Consider the following 7,074-nt stretch of genomic DNA (forward strand, 5'->3'; position numbering starts at 1 on the left):
TTTTGTTATTGTTAGTATAAAACACATAGACTAAATAAGTTGCAATATGTGTTGTGAGTTGTCAACTAATGTTAATTTTAAGCATATATAATCAATTGTTGCTGACATTGTTGGTGTAAAATTGGACTTTTAAATAAATAAAATAAAAATGATATGTCCTTAAATTAAATTTGTATAATATTATGATTAATTCCATAAGTCTTCCTATAAAATTTTGCCGGATCTAAAATTTAGCTCACTCTATTTCGAAATCCTGAGTCCGTCCTTGATTAGGGTCCATATGACTCTTTTGACCCAATATGGTTTCCACTTGCATTTTAGGCTTTTATTTGCTTATTGTTTCCACCTTGGGCAAACTGAATAAAGTCTGAACGCGCCAAGGTGGATGTGGAGGAGAGCTTCAACTTTTAATCCAACAACTTCAACTTCTAAAACAGAACAAAAAGAGATCATCGCACTGCATCAACTACTGTTTTCCCTAATATAAGCTTGAGTGCTTCTTCACCATGCTCATCAATTCGTATCTACCAAAACAACAAAGGGGGGCTTGAGAAACACTCAAAAAATCTTATTTTTCTGAGCAAATTTTGATTTGATTTGTGACTTTTTGTTTCTTCCTATTTCTAACCAATAATTTGCGTTCGCAAATATGAAAATCTTTTGCACTTTAAAAATCCCGTATTTGTTTTCTCGTACTTTCAATATTACGGTAAGGGGAATAAAACTATGTCAAGTTTAAGGATAAACAAACTTAGTCACTTAAGCAACAAATCTTTTATTTACAAATAATATTTTTAAAAACCTTGTTGGCCTTTTTTTTTTTTTTTTCAAGTGTAGGTGTTTTGTTGATGTCTAGTTGTTGATGCCTAGTTGTTGTGTCTAGTTGTTGATGGCTAGTGTGGATGCAGATTTCGTCCAAAAAAAATAGTGTGGATGCAGATAGAACAGTCTGTTTTAAAGTCTCAATATCACAATCACACCTTTAATAATAGAGGAACTTTTTTCTTTGGTCAATTAAATAATAGAGAAACTTTAAGTCCCACTCAACAGAGGATCCCAATGCCCACTCACAAATGTACGGACGTGACCACACGAAGGATGTTCATAAACGCGAAAATATATTATGGGGCGTGAGAAAACAAAATCCAATTAGGCGAAAAATTGTGGAAGATGTTGCGCCAAGTGTCGCGCGTTGATGTGACACCTCTTTTTTATTTATTTATGTATTTATTTCAACATCAACCCAAATTGATGATCCAAATTAAATTCAAGATATTTTAATAGTTAAAAAAAATATTTAACGATTAATATTTAAATTTAGCGGTTAAAATAATATTTTAAATTAATTTAAATCATATCCAAATTCACTCTAAACTCTATAAATACTCACTTATTTCTCAAATAAAATTATATTTATGGAATTTCAATTTTTTTAGTCAAATTGTTCTAAAAAAATTAAATTATGAAGTTATTTAAAAAGATTAAATGAAGAAAAATTATCTATGGAAAAAAAAATGTTAGACTTAAACCATTCTTAAACAATTTAATAAAGTTGCGGACTAAAAATTTGATTATGAAGGGTTGGGGAAAAAAACGGTTTTGATCTGGGCAAAACCCAAATAGTTACTTTTTAAAAGGGGAAAATTTGGGTTTAGTACCAAATGAGTTGGAGAAGGCCTAAGAGAATTAATTAAGATGGTTTTCACACCAACTGCTTGAAGCTTCAAGGAGGTTTCTTCTTAATGTTCACCATGTGACAAGTATTCTGTTGACTAGAGCTCCATTATCCCGTCTCCTGAGACCACTGTTTGTAACTCAATACTTTTTTCATTAGACTAGATTCCGTTGGTGAAAAATTTATTATATTCTACATTAATGTTGTTAAAAAAAGTGGTACAAATCACCTTTTTACCCAAACTAGTGTGTCTTTTTTGTTGTTGTTGTCTCCGTTAAATATACTTGAATACTTTTCTATTTGAGTGGATTGTATTTTCCAGCGATAATCTTCCCGTGATGACCAGGGACGGACCCAGGATTTCAAAATGACGTGGGCTAAATTTACCTTACATACAAACCTATTGAAAACTCAACGGTACGAGTAAATTTTATTGATAACAAAAAAATACACGAGAGACATAATGAGTCTTACCCCTCAAATAACACTTATATAAGTTGCGCTATTCAAGTCTTCACAACATTAAAATCACTAATTATTGATTCATTATTTATATTATCAGCAAATTCTCTTTCAATATGAAGTAGGATACAATTAGCAAGAAACTCATCACCTATCTTATTCCAAAGTCGATTTTTAATAAGTCTCATACATGAAAATGCTCATTCTGTTGTTGTTGTAGACACAAGAAGAGTTAGAACCAAATGAATCAATCTATCAATCAAGTAGTATGTTTCTGCTAATTTTGTTCTTTTTATTTATTTGTTGGTCAACCTAGTCCTAATATAGTTAATAATATTTTATTTAGGTGGTTAGTCAAGTCTTAATGGGATTAATTAATAATATTTTATTTAGATGACCTAGGCTAGAATATTAATTTAGTCTATAAAAAAAACAAGCTGCCTGGACTTTAGCCCAAGTTAGCATGTTAGTAGGTACGTGCCTGGTGATGACTTAAGAAAATGAACTATTCGGATAATGGGAAGTATTACGGAGTGGATACAAAAAAGTAATTTTCGTATTAGCTTATTAACTAGTTAGCACTAAAAAGCTATTGATTGTAGTAAACATATTTCCGACATGTAGTCTAGATAACAGCCATAAATGTGGTTTAATGTTAGTTACTAGCTAGCTACTTACTATTATCTATCTAGCTAATATCTAATCATCTATATTACACATTACATCTAAAACCATGTCATTGAGTTTCAATCCGACCAATTCCATAATGTAGAGGGGATAATGGCTCTGTATGCTTGTTTTTCCTAGGTGCTAACCAGAAGTGTGTGCCAGATTAATTCATTCACACACAAACATTGGGTGCAACAAGTATCTGCTTGTTTTTCTTTTGTTTCCCTGTCGCTTTTTCAGACAAACTTTGGTTCACGTGGCCATGAAAAAGCTTGAGGCTGAGGATTCGAAGTACAAAAACAACCGAACCTTAATTCTGGTATTCAGTTAGGATTTTTCTATCATCTGAGTGGCTAAGATTGTGTAATAGTCATCTGTTTAATAAGACAATTTTACTATTATTTATTACCCCTTGGCCCCTCTGCTTTTATCTTCAATCTCCCTCAACTTCTTTCAATGTCTGATAGCTATTTAATAAAATCTTAATCTCCTGCCATCCATCGAGGTTTAATTTATTGAAAAATAGTATTAATTTGTAGATCAGAAGTTTTAAGTTCAAAACCTCATCACATCTCCCATATCTAATTATGTGTGTTTGAATGGACTATCGATGGGACACTAAAAGATAATTCCTAATCTCCTGTTTCAACTCACCAACCCTCTATTTTATATGTATATTAAAGAGAAGAAGTTGCATCTCGGCGAGAGCAAAAGTTGTAGTGTACACTCCTTATGCAAGCCTATATGGGAGAGGGGACCTAAGCCGATAACGAAACAATTCTTAGAAAAGAAAAAACAACAAATCCTTATTTGGTGTTGATGTATATTGTGGATGCAGATGGAGTAGTCAATTTCTTTGAGTGGTCGTTTGGTACGGCTGATTATCATGGACTAGACTAAATTTTGGGACTGTCTTCAATTAGCTTGGACTGGCCTCAGCTGTATTGAGTACTGACCTACGTTTGTGCTGCGTTGGACTAAAAAGCTTGATTGTTAAAATAGTAAAAACCTATGTTTGGTGTTGCGTTGGACTAAAAAATAATTATTTTAATAATTAATTTTAATTAAAAATAAATAAAATTCTAATATTTAATTTTAATTAAAGATTGCTAAAACTATCTTATCTCATCTTTTTTCTTTTTTTCTTCTTTTCTTTCTTCCTATTTTCTTCTTCCTTCCCAAGTTCCTAGGCCATCCCCTTTTTTTTTATTTTTCCTTTCTTCCTCTCTTCTTCTTCCTTCCTTCTTAATCAACTGTCTAGATTGAAAGCTATAACCTTTACTGAGAGACAGAGTGGTCAAGGGTTTTAGGTGAGAAAAAGCGTAGAGAGAGACAGAGAGATAGAGACAGAGGCTGAAAATTCAATACCAACTATTTATTCCATAAGTTCAACTTGATGTCTTCTATGTCATTTTCTGGAAGAATCCTTTAATGGGTACCAACTAGTTTTTAGAATTTTTTTCAAACCAATTCAAGACTGGGAATTCATGACTTCCTTCTCTCAGTCTCATACAAGAAAGCCCACATCTCTGTTAATAGTGTCCCCTTTTGCAGTTGTCCTGATCATGGTGGATGATTTCTTGGATCAATTGGGTTTGAAAGTGGTTGTTGAATTTGGGTTCAAATGGGTTGTGGTCTTATTGGGTTTGAATTGGCAGTGGTTGATTCGAGTGACTGGGTTTAAATTGGTGGTGGTTGGTTCGAGTGACTGGGTTTGACGATGATCTGTGGTGATTCTGGTGGTTGGGCTAGGTCTATGGTGGTTATAGTTCTAGGTGAAGAAGAAGAAGAAGATGGTTATTGTCGGACTCGCATTCTCTGTTTACCGAAATCGCTATTTTGCGAACCGTGTTTGAGGCTCACTAAATTGGAAGAGCGAGTGAGGCTTTTTGTTTACTGTTGTACTATACAATCCCATTTAATTTAGTTCCCCTCTTACCAAACATGATTTTCAGAGGCCGTTTGGTACATCGGATTATTATGGATTGGACAAAATCCTTAGACTATCTTGGATTAGCTCGGATTGCTTAAGCTGGATTAAGTACTGACCTACCTTTGGTGCTGTGTCGGACTAAGAAGCTGGATTGTAAAAATAGTGAAGACCTATGTTTGGTGCTGTATTGGATTAAAACAATTATTTAAATATTTAAAATTCATTAGGGATTTTGACCTAAAACTAAGTAAATGCTACAAAGAAACCAACGAAAAATGTATAATTTATTAAATAAAAAAATTATAATATTTTTAAAAGCTAAAACTATCTTTATCGCATGTCTTTCTTCTTTTTTTCTACTTTTTCTTTTGAGTGCTGTTAAACGAACCCTAAAATTAACTGAGTACACCCTACTACCAAACTATTTATTGAAGTACTAATTTATCCTAATATAAAATGACCAAAAATGATATATTGAATTGTGAAACAAATAAAATTTTAATAAGTACACCTTACTCACTATATTCAATCCTTATCAGACATAGAAAAGTCTTCGTATTGCTTGGTGCTCACGAATAACGCAGCGAGTACTAGTTTAGGATTGGTAATTTTGATGAAACCCAAAATCTGAAAAGAGAGCACAGATTCATATAAACAGAGAAACTTGGTTTAGGATTTGTATTAGAGTATTGTACTATGGCTATTTTTGGTAGTTAAATAGGGTGTACTTAATTAATTTTATATTTTGATTAAAATATTAGGGTTAACTTAGATTATAGGGTGTACTCAGTTAATTTTAGGGTTCGTTTAGCAGCACTCTTTCTTTTGTCTTCCCTTTTCCCCCTTTTTCTTTTTCTTCTTCCTTCCCAGGCCCACTTTCTTTTTTCTTTTTTCTCTCTTCCTCCCGATCTCACTCTATGGTTCTCTCTTTTTTTCTCCAATATTGATACAATGATATCCTTCTCCTTCTCTCTCCTTTTCTATCTCCCCCTCCCAACCTTTCTCTGCCTCCTCATCATTTTCTCTCTCCTATTCCCCTGTGAAGTCACCGATTTTCATCTCCTTTGAAGTCACAAATCTCCATCTGATTTCATTGAGCCATGGTCGATGGTTGACGATTTTTCATAGGGTTCAATTGGGTTTGACAGTGGTGGTTGAATTTGGTTTTGGTTCCACTTGATTTGAATTGGTGGTGGTTGATTTGAGTGGGTGGGTTTCAATTGGTGGTGGTTGATTCAAGTGGCTGGGCTTGAATTTGTGGTGGATGGTTTGAGTGACTGGGTTTGACGACTGTCTGTGGTGATTCTGGTGGTTCGGCTGGGGATATGGTGGTGACAATTCTAGATGAAGAAGAAGAAGAAGTTGGTTATCGTTGGACTCGCTTGCTCTGTTTAGCAAGCTCGCTATTTTGCGAACCATTTTTCAAGCTCGTTATATTGAACGAATGAGCGAGGCAAATTTTTTACTGTTAGACTATTTAATCTCATTTAGGTTAGTCCTCCTCTTACCAAACATGGGTTTTCAAGTGCTATTTAACCCAATTCAATATAGTGAGGGGTACCAAACATACCCTCAAAGTGTTATTTAACACTGTCCAGGGCAGTCCAGCCTACCAAACATGCCCGAAGTCTCAATAATTTCTCGTCCATTGTATGGATCATAAACGCGAAAATATATTATGGCACTAGTAAAAAAAACCCCTTGCGCGACCAAATTTTGCGCGACGAAAAACTATTCGTCGCTCAAAGTCACTTTGCGCGACGAAACTCAAAACTTCGTCGCTCAAAGTCTTGCACGACCAAATTTTGCGCGACAAAAAACAATTCGTAGCGCAAAGTCACTTCGCGCGACAAACTTTTGCGCGACGACAATACATCGTCGCTCAAAGTCTTGCGCGACCAAATTTTGCGCGACGAAAAAAAATTCGTCGCGCAAAGTAACTTTGCGCGACAAACGTTTGCGCGACAACAATACATCGTCGCTCAAAGTGACTTTACGCGACGAAACAATGAACTTCGTCGCGCAAAGTCCTTATAAAAATAAAATATATATATTTTAAAATGTTAATCTTTGCATGACGTAATCCAAACATTTCGTCGCCTAAACTAATTTATTTTTGTTTTTTATTTTGTATGCATAACACTTAAGAAATTAAACAGTATATATATTTATTAAGTAGCTTTAAATTTATTATTTTAGATCGGATCGGATTTTTGTTAGAAAAATATATTATTGTTATTCAGATTGGGTTTTTGTTAGAAAATATATATTTTAAATTGACGATCGAATTAGTTCATTGTATTCATATAGGGTCAAGGAGTGTAGCTGTAAAAAA

This window comes from Prunus persica, chromosome G8 (genome assembly GCF_000346465.2).
Source record: "Prunus persica cultivar Lovell chromosome G8, Prunus_persica_NCBIv2, whole genome shotgun sequence".
Lineage (NCBI taxonomy): Eukaryota > Viridiplantae > Streptophyta > Magnoliopsida > Rosales > Rosaceae > Prunus > Prunus persica.